We start from the raw sequence: 17383 nt of genomic DNA, 5'->3' as shown, positions 1-17383 counted from the left end.
AGTGGGAGGTTCTGACTATTGAGGATGCTAACCTCAGGTCATCAGCAGAACGGAGGGCGCGGGTAGGGTGGTATACTGAAACAAGGGAGGAGATGTAAGGTGGTGCTGAGCTATGGAGGGCTTTGTGGGTGAGGGTAATAAGTTTATACTGAATTCTGGAGTGGATGGGTAGCCAGTGTAATGACTGGCACAAGGTAGAGGCATCGGTGTAACGATTGGTGAGGAATATGATCCTGCCTGCAGCATTCAAATCGCTGCTGCCAATCAGTGATTGCTCAACATCTGCAGCCCTCCAGTGTTCCTTCAGAGAGCAGAAGACAACCCCTTCCTAACCTCACTTGCATCTGTACTTCACTACTAGAGATAAACAGAACCAGAAACCAACAAACTATTGAAAAATTAACCTACAAAAGCGTCATCAGAGGAGATGACGTTCTGCAACACATATGTAAATGTGCAACATTGCGACACCTCAACTGGAAACAGAAGTGGCCCGGCCGTCCCCAGGACCGTAACGGGGTGCTGGGGTTATATGTGGACGTCATCCATCATGTTCAGGAGCAGAACCTCCTGAAGAGGTAGGAAGATCTCCCGGGAAGGCTCAGCATCTGCCGTTCCAGCTCCTGTGCGCTGAATATGTCAGGTTTTGCAGATGAGATCTGCTGGATCTTGTCCTTTTGGACATCACTGCAAAATCTGTTACAAGATTGTTATTAGTATTATTTACTGAAAGGCCCAGTGCAAAGTGCGTTCACCACACAAAAACATGCAGAAGGATGATGCACTCTACTACACTCCATCTCTGATAGGAAAAGGGGCCCCAAACATGAGGACCAAAGATCACAACAAAGGTCAAGGATTGGTGGTCTTGCTTAGCTGATGTTTAGAGATAGACCTTCTCGCTCCCAGCGTCCACCTCAATGTCCATTCAAAAGCTCACTCAAGATCTTCTACAGCTTAAAGGGGAAAAACTGATGGCCACGTACTTATCTGTACACCTTGAAGAGGAATACCCCATAAGGATGAAGAAGGCCCTGACACACAACCAGAACTCCTTGTATCAACTTAGCCAGAAGGCTGGGCAGGAAGCAGAGTGTGCGCAAATGGGAAAAAACTGTTATGCACGTGACTCACTCACACACAGATAATAGGAATAATAAAGCCTACAACATAGAGAAGCAGCACCCACACCATACAGGTCCTTGTACAGACTAGACAATCCCTAACCACACAACTAAAGAACACATCCTCAGACCTGACTGCTTAAAAGGTCATCGAGGGATTTCTCAAACCTCCTGAGGAACCTTCTGAGCTAACTGGGAGAAGGAACGTGTGCACAGCAATGTTTGGACCCAGGCTGGGGAAACTTACAGCACATGCATGAATGGGAAATAAGGAGAACTGAAAAGAATAATAAATGAAACAAGAATAATCTCCCACCAACCTAACTGAGGACAAAGGAGAGGTGCTGGAAAGGTAGACAAACAAGCAAACAGCAAATATGCAAAGTGTTTGCCTAGCAGAAAAAATCCATTTGCTGAAGAGCTGGAAACTCTTTAGCACTAATACATTTACAAGTATAGCCAGCAAGGTAGTGCAGTGAAGTGAAAATATATATAGCCCAACCCAGAATGTGATAGGGCAACCAAAACGGGACAATGGGAAACACCTGAAGAGGAGCAAACCCAGAGAGGAAAAATATAGGAAATAGGAACCATCAGAATAAGGACAGGGAAGAAGAAGGCAATAGCTCAGCAGACGGAAGTACTGGCCATGGAGTAAGAGATCACTGTATTTAATCCTCAAACCAAGGCATTAAAAAATGTTGATTGCAAGCAAAGTGCCATCACCCAGTGAGTTTCAGCACCTCAGGGGCAATCACGCTGAGCTTTCCAACAACCTAGCCAATGGCTTTAAACCAAAGGGTCAGAGTAGCCAGTGCACAATCTTGCACACACAAGAAGCTACCATGCTGGGTAAGTACCCAGTCATTACCGATAACCTAGTCAGACGACTGATAAGAATATATACACCATTCTATTTGTTCTAAAAAGAATATAAAAAATATGTCTCAACTACCAAACCTCTGTGGTACCTCAGTAATGCTGCTGATGTCCTCTGCAAGTACTGACACAAAGCACTATAGGGTGCACCGGAAACTAGATATTAGTCAATGCGAGTGCAAAAACCATGCATGGAAAAATGAACCATGAATTTGAAAAAGAGAAAAGACCAAGAAAAAAGTGTTTTGCACACCTGAATGAATGTCAAATATATAAATTGCAATTTATTAGGGAAACAACTAATAAATTGCGATTTATATATTTGATATTCATTCAGGTGTGCAAACCAGTTATTGCTTGGTCTTTTCTCTTTTTCAAATCCATGGTCCCCTGCAAGTATACTCGCTTCCTTCACCAATGTATCAGTTTGAAGCATTAATATATATTGCACAGGTCTTGTGTTACATTGTGGCCATGTATCTGGGCGGAGGGCTATGTGAGCCCCATTGCTCCTCTGATCTCCGCTGTGATTGATGTGATGCCCCTGGAATGCACTGGATGTTGGGAGGATTTTATCAGGAGGATTGAGGAGAGCTTGGCTCCTCTCACTGTTAATGGACGGTTCCTGCCCTATCTGCCTGGGCTTTCTACATTCCTCCAGATAATGGTAGAGTTTTTCCAGAACTCGGCCTGGAGTGGGAGAAAAGCTCCAAGAGAAATATGACTTTCTGCAGATACAGAGCCGACCTCTGAGAAAGAACATCTCTTACATCCAAGTCAGGGAGATGAAGAATAGAAGCTTCCAGCAGTTACAAGAGGCTTTTTCCTGTATCACATTTGTGAACTGGATACAATTGTAACAAACCCTCCACTGTGAGAGATCAGGAGGAGCTTTCTGTATATATATGAATGGTCTCACAAGCCAAGATCTGGAGCAGAGGCGGACATATCAATGGTACAGAAACACAGGAGCCCGAGGGGCCACTCCACCACCAAAGCAGTAATGAGCTTCTGTCATAGCAGAACTATTGCATTGCAAAAGTCCCACATACTGCTCTGGGGCCTTGTGCTGCCTGGGTCCACCACTATAAGGAAGAGTTGAAACTGAGAACCAATTCATCAAGGTTTTTTCACTAGAACTCTGGCATAAAGCACCATGTGCAACTCGTAGTTACGCAAAAAATATTGCAACTTTTGGTCTTTTGATGCCATCCCCGGGCAGCAGCTCCAAATTGGGCAAAACTAGGGTGGAACGGGGTGCGACCAAGCTACCCAGGAAAGTCATCTAAAGTTACACCATTATAGTGCCATGACTGCAGCAAGATGTCTCACATCTGAGCACTGACTCTATAAGCCAGGTGTAGACAATTAATTTTCCCAAGGGGCCACATGAGAGACCGTGACTGTCTTGGATGGCTAAACCAATAGGCCGAAATTAATTCTGCTCAATATTAATATATTATAATTATTATATTATTGATAAATATATAAATATTAATTGTATCACTTAATATTGAGCAGAATTAAGCATGCTGACATCCCCCTATATATCGTTTGAACCTTGAGTACAAGCCCCTTCTGTATACCGTATGAACAGGCCCTTATATGGGGCATGAGCCCCACACAGCCTCCCTATGTACACTGCATGTCACTCCCATAGCCTCCCCATGTGCAGCATGTCACACCCATATGCAGCACCATGTGCAGCATGTCGCCTCCCATATTCAGCACCATGTGCAGCATGTCGCCCCCATATGCAGCACCATGCACAGCATGTCACCCCCATATGTGGCACCATGTCACCCCCATGTGCAGCAGTATGTGCAGCTGGGTCGCCCTCCCAGGGCCGTGGGGTACTCGGTACCGGGCCGGTATCAGTGGGATGTGTCACAGCAGCAGTGACCCGGACCGTGGCCCTGGGCACCCAAGTAATGGGGAAATTGTGTATGGTGGAATAGTTCGTGACGCCACCTGTGGTATTCGGCAAGTGGGATGTTAGGCCAATGCTGCTTGCAGATCCTCTGGGGCTGGTGATGGGTTGCAGCCAAGATGGTGAAGCTCCCCACAGGTGGAGCTGTAGCCCCAGGGCAGTGTAGATGTAGGGGAAGAGGAGAGGCACAGGCGGTGTAGAAGCTGGTACCCAGATGTAGCGGTGCTGAGTGTGTTGACGCAAGAATCAATGGAGGACACCAGGGCTTGTAGTTCCAAAGCTTTACTCACAGTCTGTAGTACACACACAGGTGCCGGCCTCCAAGCCATGTCCTCCGGGTCAGGGACTCAGCCAACCTCCAGGCAAGATGGAAAGCTCCCTTCCAACGCTCCGCCAACATGTGCTTTTCTGAACGTCTCCTCTTATAGCGCCTTTTGTTGTGAAGATCTCCTAGTACTGAGTTACACTGGAGTTCCTCCTAACTGATGTTCCCAAGAACTCTACTTGTACAGCAGACAGCTGTAGCCTGCTTCAGGGACTCCTTACTCCCGAGTCCCGGCTCTCTATCTGTGTTGCTGTTGTTCCCCCAAGTCTTAGATGGGAGTAGTGCATTTACAGCCCACTACTCCACCGGTGTCTGCTGCAGAACCATTAGTGTCCATACAACCTCGGGGACCGGGCCCCGGCCTTGCGCTTAGAACTTCTAGGCAGGGTTCTCTCCTAACCCACGTCCTCTGTGTTCTCTTATTCTCCTACGTTCCGTACTTGTCATTCTTTCCTATGGAAGCTCAGGCTTCAGTTCAGTGTCTGTCTCTTTCTTTCCTTTCCTGTGCCAGCAGACCCGGGTCACTCAGGCCTGCTGCAGCACTCCTTCCTCCATCCCTCTCTCAGGGATCTTCTTTCCTCACTTCTCTCTGAGTGACTTCCTCCCTCAGTCTCCCCGACTGACTGACTCCTCTCTGACTGACTGACCTAAATCTTCCCACTCTTTTATGTATTCTAACTCCACCCACCTCCCAGCACGTTTCGTGTTCCAAGCAGGGAACCACCAAAGGTGCTCTGCTACACTCTAAGCAAGAGCCGCAATGTGGCTTTGCTGAACTACCCTGTTGTGTGGGGTGTGAGCAGGGCTGCCATTAGGAATTTCAGGGCCCCATACTGTAAAAATGTTTGGGCCCCCTTGAGACTCCGTCCAGGCTCCACCCCAGCCCCGCCTCCACCCCTCAAATCTTCCAGAGTCCCACTGCCCACTCTTGGAAAAACTCCACTTCTGCACCACGTCCTCACCAATCACACATTAACATTTCCCAGATCATACATATAGCCAGCAGCTTTTGTTCTGGCCAAAAGAATTTTAAGCCGCCACAACAAGGTAGACTCTTTTGGATGAGCTCTACTCTACTGTAACTTATTAATCATTTGTTAAAATACCCAATACTCTGTTTAGGTATATTTTTCTTTTTCTTTAAGGAAATGAGTCACATACTTTTTTTTAAAAATAATTGAAACCAGATTGTGACTTTTTTATAATCTGTATTTCTGATAGCAGATTATTGTATTGTTTTCTGCACATGTATGAAGCTGTCGGTGGATATCGATCTGCGCTCGGACCGCAGTGCATGGACGGGCCGCGGGTCTCCTGACTAGAATTCAGCAGCCTCACAGCATGTATGAGGATGCAGGCCAGGAGATCGGCGCCCAGTCCGTGCACCGCAGTGCGAGCGCAGAACAATTTCCCAAATAAAGATGTTTCCCAGTCATATATACCCATTTTTTATTTTTCCATCAATATGGCCGTGTGAGGGCTTGTTTTTTGCAGGACAAGTTGGACTTTTGAATGACATGATTGGCTTTACCAAATAGCGTACTGGAAAATGGGAAAGAAATTCAAAGTGCGGTGAAATTGAAAAAAGTGGAATTCTAGAATTTTTTTGGTCGTTTCAGCAGCCTCCCATCTCCACACGTCAGCAGCCTCCCATCTCCTCACCTCAGCAGCCTCCCATCTCTTCACCTCAGCAGCCTCCCATCTCCTCACCTCAGCAGCCTCCCATCTCCACACGTCAGCAGCCTCCCATCTCCACACGTCAGCAGCCTCCCATCTCCACTCGTCAGCAGCCTCCCATCTCCTCACCTCAGCAGCCTCCCATCTCCACACTTCAGCAGCCTCCCATCTCCTCACCTCAGCAGCCTCCCATCTCCACACGTCAGCAGCCTCCCATCTCCACACGTCAGCAGTCTCCCATCTCCACACGTCAGCAGTCTCCCATCTCCACACCTCAGCAGCCTCCCATCTCCTCTCCTCAGCAGCCTCCCATCTCCTCTCCTCAGCAGCCTCCCATCTCCTCTCCTCAGCAGCCTCCCATCTCCTCTCCTCAGCAGCCTCCCATCTCCTCTCCTCAGCAGCCCCCCATCTCCACACCTCAGCAGCCTCCCATCTCCACACCTCAGCAGCCTCCCATCTCCACACGTCAGCAGCCTCCCATCTCCTCACCTCAGCAGCCTCCCATCTCCTCACCTCAGCAGCCTCCCATCTCCTCACCTCAGCAGCCTCCCATCTCCTCTCCTCAGCAGCCTCCCATCTCCTCTCCTCAGCAGCCTCCCATCTCCTCACCTCAGCAGCCTCCCATCTCCTCTCCTCAGCAGCCTCCCATCTCCTCTCCTCAGCAGCCCCCCATATCCACACCTCAGCAGCCTCCCATCTCCACACCTCAGCAGCCTCCCATCTCCACATGTCAGCAGCCTCCCATCTCCTCACCTCAGCAGCCTCCCATCTCCTCACCTCAGCAGCCTCCCATCTCCTCACCTCAGCAGCCTCCCATCTCCTCACCTCAGCAGCCTCCCATCTCCACACGTCGGCAGTCTCCCATCTCCTCACCTCAGCAGCCTCCCAACTCCACATCTCAGCAGCCCCCCATCTCCACACCTCAGCAGCCCCCCATCTCCACACCTCAGCAGCCTCCCATCTCCACACCTCAGCAGCCTCCCATCTCCTCACAGCTGACATGTGCCTGGAACAGCCGCGGGTGGAATCACGATCCACCCGCGGCTATTAACCTGCTAAATGCCGCTGTCAATCGCCGACAGCGGCATTTAACATGCGCTTTCAGCAATCGCGCTGGAAATCCGCCCACCGGCGACCCCAGTCACGTGATCATGGGTCACTAGTTGGTTGGCATGACAACCGAAGGTCTCTTTGAGACCTCTATGGTTGTCACTGCCGGCTTCCTGTGAGCGCCGCCCAGTGGTCGGCACTCATAGCAAGTAAGTAATTCAGCTACATATAGGCAAACTGATCATCGCCTATATGTAGAAGAGCCGTTCGAGTTATGGCAACTTCTAGTCTCCCATGGAGACTATTTAAGCATGCCAAAAGTAAAAAAAGCTTTTAAAAATATATAAAAATAAAAAATTATAAAAGTTCAAATCACCCCCCTTTCGCCCCATTAAAAAAAAACAATAAAAAAAAATCAAACATACACATATTCGGTATCGCTGCATTCAGAATCGCCCAATTTATCAATAAAAAAAGGATTAGCCTAAATGGTGTAGTGAGAAAAAAAGTCAAAATGCCAGAATTACGTGTTGTTTTTTTTCACCGTGACATTGCATTAAAATGCAAATAATGGGCGATCAAGAGATCGTATCTGCACCAAAATGGTATCATTAAAAACATCAGCCCGGCTCGCAAAAAATAAGCCCTCACCCAACCCGAGATCCCAAAAAATGAAGCCGCTACGGGTATCGGAAAATGGCGCAATTTTTTTTTTTTTTTAACAAAGTTTGGAATTTTTTTCACCACTTAGATAAAAAAGAACCTAGACATGTTTCATGTCTATGAACTCTTAATGACCTGGAGAATTATAATGGCAGGTCAGTTTTAGCATTTAGTGAACTTAGTAAAAAAGTCAAACAAAAAACAAGTGTGGGATTGCGCTTTTTTTTCCAATTTCACCGCACTTGGAATTTGTTCCCATTTTCTAGTACATGACATGGTAAAACCAATGATGTCATTCAAAAATACATCTCAGCCCACAAAAAACAAGCCCTCACATGGCCATATTGATTGAAAAATAAAAAAGTTATGGCTCTGAGGACAAGGGAAGCAAAAACAAAAACGCAAAAACGAAAATATCTCCGGGGTTAATGGGTTAATAGCTCTCCTCCATACCTGATTTGCCTTGTTACCCCCAATGATTAAAAGATCAATCATTTTTAGGGATGCCATTTCCACTTGGAAGGCAGTAAAGAAAAAAATTGGCCTATCGTTTAGTCTCAAAACACCTTCCACTATGGCGTAATCCTGAATTCCCACAAGGCAGTGAAAATAATTTTTTTTCAAAATCTCGGCAGGCAGGTGTTGATAACATCTCGCGTCTTCTCCACCCAACTGAGCAGAGATGGCTGACATGCAGAGTGTCTGGAGAAATATATTCTACCTCTCCAACTTTATGTTCAGTTTGAACAAGTCAAACTCTCCATTATTAAGGTCAACTTAAAAGACGTTACCTTTGAGGTTGCTCAGACCGAGTTGGATGTCATTCTGTTATCTCCAATCCAGGGTGGTCCCTCAATATGGGTACTGTACTCTGTAAATGAGGTCCAATTTATTGGGGGTGTACCTGGACATTTTTTTTTAAATATTGGAAGCAGCAGTTGGACAATGTGGACATTCATAGGAAGATCAGGGCAGGGTGGAGCGCGTTCAGGAAACACATTGTTAAAGGGAGTCTGTCACCCTTTTTTTGAGTATCAGCTGCCGACACCGACATCAGGGGCTTATCTACAGCATTCTGTAATGCTGTAGATAAGCCCCCGATGTAACCTGAAAGAGAAGAAAAACAAGTTTGATTATAGTCACCCGGGGGGCGGTCCGGTCTTGGTCCGATGGGTATTGCGGTCTGGCGCCTCCCATCTTCATACGATGCTGTCCTCTTCTTTCCTTACTGTCGTGGCTCCTGCACAGGCGCACTGCTCTGCCCTGTTGATTGCAGAGCAGAATTCTGCAGGCGCCGGACCTCTCCCGGCGCCTGCGCACTGCAGGACTCTGCTCTGCCCGCAACAGGGCAGAGCAGTGCACCTGTGCAGGAGCCACAACAGGAAGGAAACAAGAGGATGGCATCGTATGAAGATGGGAAGCGCCGGACCGGACCGCGACATCCATCGGACCGGACCAGACACCGGGGTGAGTATAATCTCTTTTTTTTATCTTTCAGGTTACATCGGGGGCTTATCTACAGCATTTCAGAATGCTGTAGATAAGCCCCTGATGTCAGTGCCGACAGCTTATATTAAAAAAAAAGAGGTGACAGATTCCCTTTAATGGAGCGTGGAGAGAAACCCAATATAGACATATACATGGGGCCATCTATGCTTTCAATATCCCCAAAAAGATCTTCTGTCAAATAAACTAACGGCGTGTTCTAAATGTCACCTTGTTAGCTCTGATCTCACGCACGGCCTTTGGTCTTGCCCTGCATGAGATTCAGTTTGAGGACTAATTTCAAACTTGGTTAACACTATTTGGGGCTCAGGGTACAAGGGTACACCCTGCCTCCCTATTTAGCCTTCCTACACTTCTGGAGCAATGCGGATAATCTTGGCAGAGGTGGGTGGTCCTCCGATAGTGATCCATACCTTGCTTATATTGGGGAAGAAACTGCTCCTTAAATATTGGTTAGATCCAAACTGCCCCCACTGTAGAATTGATAGCACAAATGAAGCATTTCATGGAGGTGGAGCAAAGGGATTCCTTATGTAATAACGAAAAGCAAACGGGCAAGTATCTTCTAAAATAGAGGCAATTTTTTGTGAATTGTTGCTCTTTGGGGGAAAAAAAGAAATATGGTTGAGCCCTTCACATCTACAGCATAGCATATACTTGAGGAACTCAAGAACTACCTAGGACTAATGCGGCTGAATTAACGTAGGGGGGGTTATTTCTAGCTCAGTGTTTATCATTTAGAATTTGTTTACAAAATAACAGTTTTTTCATGATGTCGTTCAATAAAACGCAATGTCAGCTAGGTCACATGTTCAAATAGTTGACGATAGTTTCAAGATTTTAGTTTAAATCTCTGTGTTTATGTCGTGCCATAATTTGCAAAAGTCGGTATTATCTGCCCTGTCTGCATACGGGCATTTGATATTCTTCTACAGGTTGGTGTGTAAATGTATTTTCTGATACAGGAAAGATGTATACCTTTGTACCGTGTTAGGCCTGTTTCACACATCCGTTTGTGTCCATCAGTCAAAATCCTCCGTTTTGCAAAAAAAAACAAATCCACCATTTTTCTTGGCGGATCCGTTTTTTTTCCCATTGAGTTGCATTACCGGCGGATCTTGACGGACGGCCATCCGTTGGATCCTTTTTTTGCGGATCCGCCAAAATTTTGACGTCCGCCGACATGCCCAAACGGTCCATGCAACGTTTTTTCGGGCGGCCGGATCCGCATTTCTCATTGCGCATGCCCGAAAGACTTCACTCAGCCGCAAATTTAACCCTAACCCTAAACTCTGTTCTGGCGGCTGAAAAATTCTCTCTCTTTCTCCCCCCCAGGGCAGTGGTTCCTTTAAAATTCTTCCTTTGACGGATCCGTTAAAATAACGGTCCAGTGCCAAACGTTGTGGTCAGTACAGGAACAGATCCGTTATCCGCCATTTTAGCGGATTTTGACTGACCAAAAAAACTGATGTGTGAAACAGGCCTTAGCCAGTAGATAGAAGAATATTCAGAATTGAGAGTCCTCAGTGGTTGATACCTTTTAATGGCTAACTGAAAAGATGGTTACAAATTGCAAGCTTTCGAGACTACTCAGGTCTCTTCATCAGGCATAGACTAATACAAAATCTGAAGAGTCACATATTTATACAAAAGACAGCACAGAAATAACGGAATAGATAAGACAAGTGACGTGAAGCAGAATTGTCATTATGCGAGAGGGTTAAACATAAATATTGGAGCAGTTCATAGATATGGAGTGAACGTTTTAGTGCCCTCTGATTGGGGTCTGGTACTGTGTTGTGATGACCCCAGAAGGTCTGAAGAGCAAATTCCTTAATTGATGTAAAAAGACATAAATCCATGCAACACATTCATTCCTGCACTGAGTGTGTCGAAAGTTTTCATAAATTTGTACTCTGAGATTCTTCTCTCTCTCTCTGAGACTTGAAGTTACCTTTGAATACAAGTAATTTAATGTCCATCATGTTATGACCAGGGATACAAAAATGTTTTGCTTGCCACAAATAGATCCATTCTTTTTTCTCTTATTGTGTGACGATGAGCATTCATCCTTGTTCTATGGTTTTGCCTTGTCTCCCCCACATACAGACCCCCAGTTGGACATTTAGTACAAATAATTAAGTACACCACATTAGATGTAATGCAGGTGAAAGCACCTGGGATCTTGTAGTCCTGATGTGAGTTGGGGATCTTTATCTCCGTGGTCATTATAAATGGACAGGTTTTACATTTTTTTCTGGTTGCAAGGAAAGGTCCCTGCAGCTGTTGGAGAGGACAGGGAGCTTCTGACAATTATGCTTCTTACATTTGGGGGCTGCCTAAAACACAGCAGTGAGAGGTCTGGAAATATGGATTGTAATCGGGCATTTTTTTGCAGTAAAGGTTGTAATTTCCATGCAGCTCCCCTTAGCACTTCCAGATTTGGATTGTAGGTGACCACTAGGCACCCGGTTATTTTCTTCTTTAGCTTTGTAATGTAGCAGGTGATTCCTTGATATTCTGGTGGCTCTTGTAATTTGGTTTTCAATTGTTCTTGGATGGTAGCCCTGAGTCAAAAAGGCCTTTCTGAGGCAACCAAGGTGTTTGTCTCTATCCATGGGGTTGGAACATGTACAATTGTATCTGATGGCTTGGCTGTAGACAATAGAGTTTTTTATGTGTTTTGGATGGAAACTGTCCCATTTAAGGTATGTTGGACGGTCGATTGGCGTCTGATACAGGGATGTCTCTATTTCATTTTTCTTTAGCTTAATGATGGTGTCTAAAAAGTTAATTTCAGTTGAGTGTTAAGTTGATGGTGGAATGAAATTGATTAAACGGTTCATGGAACGTCTTTAGCTGTTGCTCAGATTCCGTCGAGATGATTAAAATATCATCAATGAAGCGGTAGTAGGCCAGAGGCCTGATGGGACATGAGGACAAAAAGTCACTTTCAAGCTTGGCCATGAAAAGATTTGCATACTGTGGAGCCATTTTATTTCCCATAGCTGTGCCAATCTCTTGTAAATAGATCGTATTGTCAAATTCAAAGTAATTGTGGGTGAGGATAAATTTTGTGAGTTTCACCATAGAATCAGCATCATTCCCTGTGTTTTCCATGAAGAATTTGCAGGCATTTAATCCATCCTGGTGTGGGATATTAGAGTACAAAGATTCCACATCCATGATTTGCTCTTCAGACCTTCTGGGGTCATCACAACACAGAACTAGACCCCATCAGAGGGCAATAAAACCTTCAGGCTCCTAATCTATGCACTGCTCCAGTATTTATGTTTAACCCTTTCCCATAATAATAGTTCTGCTTCATGTCACTTGTCTTATCTATTGCGTTATTTCTGTGCTGTCTTGTGTATAAATATGTGACTCTTCAGATGTTGTATTAGTCTAGCCTGATGAAGAGACCTGAGTAGTCTCGAAAGCTTGCAATTTGTTACCATCTTTTCATTTAGCCATTAAAAGGTATCAACCACTGAGGACTCTCAAATCTAAATATTCTTCTAATGTGTTTTCTGAAAATTTCAATAAAAATGAGGGTTGTTTTTTTTTTTTTTTTTTAAAAACTGTCTAATACATTAAGTGAAGCACAACTCTCCACGTATTACACTCCGCTGCCTCCGCGGCTCCTTCATTAAGACTGAGGAGCAAAACACCAGACAACCAATCAGGCACAAAGTCTACAACAATATAGACCAATATTGTGTCCGAGCCTGTGCCAATCCCTGATAGTCTGGTAATGGAATAGCTTCATCCTGGTGGGACCAATAGAAGAACAGTGAGTGCAGCTCTGGAGTATAATACAGGATGTAACTCAGGATCAGTAATGTATGTACACAGTGTGCACCAGCAGAATAGTGAGTGCAGCTCTGGAGTATAATACAGGATGTAACTCAGGATCTGTAATGTATGTACATAGTGACTGCACCAGCAGAATAGTGAGTGCAGCTCTGGAGTATAATACAGGAGGTAACAGGATCAGTAATGTAATGTACATACACAGTGACTGCACCAGCAGAATAGTGAGTGCAGCTCTGGAGTATAATACAGGATGTAACTCAGGATCAGTAATGTAATGTACATACACAGTGACTGCACCAGCAGAATAGTGAGTGCAGCTCTGGAGTATAATACAGGATGTAACTCAGGATCAGTAATGCATGTACACAGTGACTGCACCAGCAGAATAGTGGACTGCACCAGCAGAATAGTGAGTGCAGCTCTGGAGTATAATACAGGATGTAACTCAGGATCAGTAATGTATGTACACAGTGACTGCACCAGCAGAATAGTGAGTGCAGCTCTGGAGAATAATACAGGATGTAACTCAGGATCAGTAATGTATGTACACAGTGACTGCACCAGCAGAATAGTGAGTGCAGCTCTGGAGTATAATACAGGAGGTAACTCATGATCAGTAATGTAATGTACATACACAGTGATTACACCAGCAGAATAGTGAGTGCAGCTCTGGAGTATAATACAGGATGTAACTAAGGATCAGTAATGTAATGTATGTACACAGTGACTACACCAGCAGAATAGTGAGCGCAGCTCTGGAGTATAATACAGGATGTAACTCAGGATCAGTATTATAATGTATGTACACAGTGACTGCACCAGCAGAACAGTGAGTGCAGCTCTGGGGTATAATACAGGATGTAACTCAGGATCAATGTAATGTATGTACACGGTGACTCCACCAGAATAGTGAGTGCAGCTCTAGAGTATAATACAGGATGTAACTCAGGATCAGAAATGTATTGTATGCACACAGTTGTGCACCAGCAGAATAGTGAGTGCAGCTCTAGAGTTTAATACAGGATGTAACTCAGGATCAGAAATGTATTGTATGCACACAGTGCTGCACCAGCAGAATAGTGAGTGCAGCTCTGGAGGATAATATAGGAAGTAACTCAGGATCAGTAATGTAATGTATATACACAGTGACTGCACCAGCAGAATTGTGAGTGCAGCTCTGGAGTATAATACAGGATGTAACTCAGGATCAGTAATGTAATGTATGCACACAGAGAGTGCACCAGCAGAATAGTGAGTGCAGCCCTGAATATAATACAGGATGTAACTCAGGATCAGTAATGTAATGTATGTATGTAGGAGGAGATGCCTCTGCCGAGAACCAGGGCCGGAACCGAGGGGACCGTCTTCCAGGTTCCTGGGGTATCTGTTTCCAGGGAGCAGAGCTAGGGGATGGACTGCTGAGACTGACAGGGCATTTGGGGGAGGAGTCCAGAGAAGAGGGGTGGAGAGGGCCAGACTGTGTGAGTCCGCAGAACGAGGGAGAAGGAGGCGGAGACTTGGGGAGGGCCAGAGAGCGAGAGCCACGAGCAGCTTCCAGAGAGGAGGACAGTGACAGGAGGGAGACTCTCGGTGGACCGCAGGGAGACGGCGCCGAGCTTACCGACAAAGGAAGACTGCTGCCTCACTCCAGCTCGCAGCTGCGGCCTCCTTGCTGCTGCCCCCAGCCACCACTGCTTCACTCCCGACCACGGCGGTAACTCCTCCTTTGCCGCCCACAGCTGCCACCGCCCCGCTCCAGTCCGCGGTAGGGACTGGGCCTGTGCCCGCTGCGGATCCTCCAGTGCAGCCTCAGACTGCACCTGTGGCCTATCAACCCCCACTTATCACCGCTGCTGCCAGTCCCTGTCAGGGAGTTGCGGCCTCTCCTCTCCCACTCCCAGGCGGTATCCCGCTGCCTCCGCTGGGGGACATCCCGCGAAAGAACTTTCCGTGGGCCTGTTGTGCCCCTACTCCTCCTGGGCGTCGGAACGCCCAAAGACTACGCTAGATCTTCAGCGGCTGGGTCCAGTGGCTGCGACGCAGACACACCGTGGAACAGAACGCCGAGGGACGTCAGGACGGATGTGATACATAGTGACTTAGGACCCGTAGTCGGCCATTCCGTGGCCATATAGTGACCGGTCTTTGCCGGATTAGTCGTGTTCTCCCAATCCTTGTTTATGTGTATTGGCTCCCTGCGAGGACAACTACTGTTATTCTATTGGTTGCGTAACAATAGCCCTAACAGCATTTATCTATAAAAGTTAACGTTCAAAGTAATTTCTGTCTCGCGTCTCGTCACTGCATCCTGCGTACCTGCTATTACCACATTTGGCGTAGTTGACAGGATGCAGTCTCTGAGCTCGGACAGTGGCACCCCAGGCCAGAGCGGGGCCATAGACACAGCAAGCAACCAGGGACCCCGGTCCAGCATTTCTCTGGGGGCTATGCTAAACAACCAGCCCAGGTTCTCAGGCTTCAACAACATGCTGTGGAGCTGGGCAGAGTGAATGAGAGGCCTCTTCCGAATGCATCCGATGACCCCTGACCTGGAAGCCGAGGTAGCTCATGGCATTAGAAGGGAAGGCCCGGGATTCAGTAATGTTGAGGCCCTCGGGACACCGCAACACCTTTGCTAGGGTCTTGCGGATACTGGAAGAGACCCATGGGGATCCGACAGATGTGGGAGAGTTGAGGACCCAGTTGTTCAGTCGAATGCAGGGAGAGGGGTAGACTATCACCCAGTATATGAATGTCCTCCAAGAGTTACACACGGCCATCGAGCGGAAGGACGGCATAGGGGTAGGACCCATCGACATTACCCTACGCGACTTGTTAGTGACTGGACTCTGAGACCCGTTGATAAAGCAGGCACTACGGGAGCAGGTCCGAGTGAACCCACATTTAGCTTTCTCTGAGGTGGGGAGTTAGGCGCATGCACGAGAGCAAGAGCAAGGAATGACGGCCCCCGTGGGGAAGGTCCGGAGTGTGGAGGCCGCTGTGACTGCTGTCGGAGAGCCCCAATGGATAGAAGAGATGAAACAAGAGCTGAAAAACATCAGGGGCGAGTTGGCCGAAGTGAAGAGAAGAACCGAGGTCATGTCTGGGCGGCCTAGTTTCAATCCCGGGCCCTGGGGGCCTCGCAATGCTCGGAGCAGCCGGCCCTCACAGTCCCAGTGCTATGAGTGCGGGGAGCTGGGCCACTTCGCACGAGAGTGTCCGCGGCGTGGGAGGCGCCCACCCCGGCCGCCGTTAAAGTAGAGGGCTCCGGGCTGGGGGGACACCGCTCGGAGCCAGAAGCCATGACATGGGGTGGTGGAAGTTCCGAAGATCTGGTCGCAAAGTGTCCGGTGGTATTGGCAGAAGTCGAGGGCCATGCCGTACGGTGCCTAGTGGACACAGGTTCGTAAGTAACGACCATGCCTGCAACTTACTTTCGACAGCATATCCCTGAGGTAGTGAGACCCCAGTGGGGACCCATGAAAAAACTGGTAGCCGCCAATCAATTACCGGTCCCTGTCGCCGGGGTCGTTTGGGTGCAGATGACCCTGTGTGGCAAATCCCTCGGACGCCAGGGAGTGGTCCTGACTCATGGAGAAACCAATGACAAACATCCAGTTATCCTGTGCATGAACATCCTGCGGGATTTTAGCAATTTACTCCTCAATGACCCCTCGCATTGAACCAGTGGGGCAGGTCTTCCAGCAGTTGGTGCGGGAGGCGTGAGTTCTCCAGGACTGCCAGGAGGGCGAGGCACTGGGCAAAGTCATTGCGCCAGCGGCTCCCCCGCTCATACTGCCCCCTGGGCAGACAGTGGTGGCCCTGCCCATCCGGGCCCCGGTGCCTTTGGAGGGCATGGAGATGCAGGTGGAGCCATGCTACTCGGAACGCTTGCCTCCTGGCATACTGGTGGCCCGCTTCCTGGCCACTGTGCTGAGAGGGACCATCCTGGTGCGCTGTGTCAACCTAGAAGACCAAGACATCGTCTTAAGGCCCCGGGTCGAGATGGCCAAGCTGGTGAGGCAATTGGAAGAGGTGCTGCCAGCCCCTACAGTCCAATTGAAGGTGCAACCCGAGGACCCTTGGGCAGTGACTATTCGAACTCTGCAGGCTGCCGAGTCCTCAACTCAGGAAAAGGGCCAAAACATCCTGGAAAGAATGCGGGCTGAACTCTCTGGCCTGGCTCCCGCCCAACTTCTCCAGGTAGAAACACTACTAGGACAGTATCACGGGGTATTCGCTGGCTACGAGGATGATTTTGGATGCACCTGTCAGGATCCTGTCAGTGCCGGCGTGCAGCCTCCGCTAAGCAGGAACTCACCCGTACTGTAGGGGTACCGGGGTCAAGTACAGCTAGAAAGTACCGATACACAGGACCTGTGGACGCTGAAGTTTAGCAAGCAGACACAGGAC

The sequence above is a fragment of the Dendrobates tinctorius genome, unplaced genomic scaffold, assembly GCF_039654945.1.
Source record: "Dendrobates tinctorius isolate UK_male_01 unplaced genomic scaffold, ASM3965494v1 ptg000086l, whole genome shotgun sequence".
Taxonomy (NCBI): Eukaryota; Metazoa; Chordata; class Amphibia; order Anura; family Dendrobatidae; genus Dendrobates; species Dendrobates tinctorius.
Note: the sequence above shows the minus strand (reverse complement) of the source record.